This window comes from Saccopteryx leptura, chromosome 2 (assembly GCF_036850995.1).
Source record: "Saccopteryx leptura isolate mSacLep1 chromosome 2, mSacLep1_pri_phased_curated, whole genome shotgun sequence".
In the NCBI taxonomy this organism is placed as follows: Eukaryota; Metazoa; Chordata; class Mammalia; order Chiroptera; family Emballonuridae; genus Saccopteryx; species Saccopteryx leptura.
This window is the reverse complement of record NC_089504.1, coordinates 377,951,869-377,954,584: the sequence shown is the minus strand read 5'-3', so window position 1 is coordinate 377,954,584 and position 2,716 is coordinate 377,951,869.

The following is a 2,716-nucleotide window of genomic DNA, read 5'->3' as shown; positions in this document are numbered from 1 at the left end:
TATGGACTGGTCCCGGTCCGCGGCCCGATGATTGGGGACCACTGCTTTAAACTGTTTTCTGTGTGCTTGAAAAAAATGCATATTCTGCCACTGTTGAATGGATTGTTTTTTTGAGTTTTGTTAGGTGTAGTTGTTCAAATCTTCTATGCTTTTGCTAATCTTCTGTTTTTTTAAGTGCCATTTTGTTTGTGTTTTTTATTAATTTTTTTTTCTTTTTTTTGTATTTTTCTGAAGCTGGAAACGGGGAGAGACAGACAGACTCCCGCATGCGCCCAACCGGGATCCACCCGGCACGCCCACCAGGGGGCGACACTCTGCCCACCAGGGGGCGATGCTCTGCCCCTCCAGGGCATAGCTCTGTTGCGACCAGAGCCACTCCAGCGCCTGGGGCAGAGGCCAAGGAGCCATCCCCAGCGCCGGGGCCATCTTTGCTCCAATGGAGAGAGGGGGAGGGGTGGAGAAGCAGATGGGCACTTCTCCTGTGTGCCCTGGCCGGGAATCGAACCTGGGACTTCTGCACACCAGGCCGACGCTCTACCACTGAGCCAACCGGCCAGGGCCTTTATTAATTTTTTTATTGTCCCTCTACTCTTCATGTATTAAGTGAATATTCTCTAGTATAACACTGAAATTTCTTCAAGTGTTTTTCTTTTATTAAGGGTTGCTCTAAGACTGACAGTATATAACCTAACTTACCAGAATCTGGTTCAAAATTTTTCTGACTTTGTTTCAATGAAATATAGAAATCTTGTTCTATGTTTGAATCCCACTAGTAAATATTCATTTTAGTTGTTACACTCTTAATTCCAACATTTCCATTTGGTTCTATCTCTTTATTGATATTTACTATTTGCTAAGCAATTGTCATCACATCACCTTTTAATTCTTTTATTGTGATTTTCTTTAGTTCTTTAAATATCTATCTGACTTTCTATCAATCATCTATCTGTTATCTATGTAATCAATGCTTTAAAGTCTCCTCTTTTTTTTTTTTCCTTATCAAGGATGGTTTGCGTTTCTGGGATTCCATAAAGAAGGTCTTTTCTGGACTTGGTCTCACTAGATCATTAGGAAGCACAGCTGTGGAAAAAAAAACCAGGGTATATTTAGTCTGGCCACATTTGAGCTGGGTAGCTGATCTATCACCAGGTTCCTGGGAACCCTCCCTTGCAATGTGTGCTAATTCTTGCCCTCCTCAAATGAAGAAGGCTCAGGTTATCTCAGATGACATCGTCACCGAGAGCCTCACCTCGGATCCTGGCCCTCCCACTTCTGCCTCAAACCAGGACTGTGACAGATGGCAGCTACAGCACAACCCCAGAAGAACACATTTTTAGGGTAGCTAGCAACTCTGTGCATAAGCACAGTGACAGCAAGCTCCCTGTGGAAACCAGGTGGCCAACCTTTGTTCTCAGAACAGTGGAAGCAAAGTGCGCAGACCAGGGCCATGTTGGCCAGGGCAGCTCCAGGATCTCAGCACAGTTTCCTTCTCTGAGCCTCAGTTCCCTCTGCTGTAAAATGGGACCACACCCCCCCCCCCTTTCAGAAGAAGATGAGAATAATACTGAATAAGCTATGAGCAACTGTTAGACTCACAAAGTGCTGGACTTTGTAAGTAATTGTTATAATGCAAAACAGTTGCAGTTGTAATGCCCTTTCAGATCTTTGACTGATGAAATATGAATGTTCTGGTTTAGGAGACCTTTCTCATTGTAGTTATTATCAGATTAAGTTTCCCCAACCAAAAAGGTCAGTTGTGACAGGGAAGGCACACAACGTTTAACTTCACACTTACTATGTGAGAGCTATTATTCTAGCTGTTTTATATATGTTATTTATTATAATCATTCAAAAACTGAGCAGCATTTACTATATATTATATGGATGATGTATATAGTACAATTATCAATATTGTATTATTACCAATAATGATGATCACTATACTACCAGCAATTTGGAGGTGAGAAACCTGAGACTTAGGTCGCGAACTTGGTTCAGCTCACACAGCTAGAGCTATGAGTTCAGTATCCATCTTTCCTTTCTTATTTTTTTTAAATTTTTATATTTTGCCTGTTTTTCAAATTAAAAAGAAATTATTTCCATTCCATCAGTCCCTCCCTTTGACAACTAAAAAGGAGCTTAGTCTTTATAACCATGGGTCTGTATCTATTTGGCTTTGTGTATTCATTTGCATTTGTTTTTGTTTTAGATTCCACATATGAGTGAAATCACATGGTATTTATCTTTGTCTGACTTGTGTCATTTACCATAATGCTCTTTAGGTCCATCCACATGGTCACAGATGGCAAAAGATCATTCTTTTGTATCGATGAATAATATTTCATTGCATTTTTATCCATTCATTTATTGATGGGCATCTAGCTTGCTTTCCTGTCCTGGTTATCACTAGTAATGCCGAAATGAAGAAGCGTCTTTCTTGTAAGTTCATGAGTTGAGTCCTTCAAAGGCAATTTCTGTTGCCTTCTTCTTTTCCTGTGCATAAACTATTTTCTTGTTTTACATGTCTTTTATTAAGGAGAGAGAATGAAAAAGAGAAAGGGGGGAGGAGCAGGAAGCATCAACTTGTAGTAGTTGCTTCTCACATGTGCCTTGATCAGGTAAGCCCTGGGTTTCGAACTGGCAACCTTAGCATTCCAAGTCAGTTCCCTTAAAAATCTCATTGGTTGACTGATTGATAACTTTAAATTAAATTTAT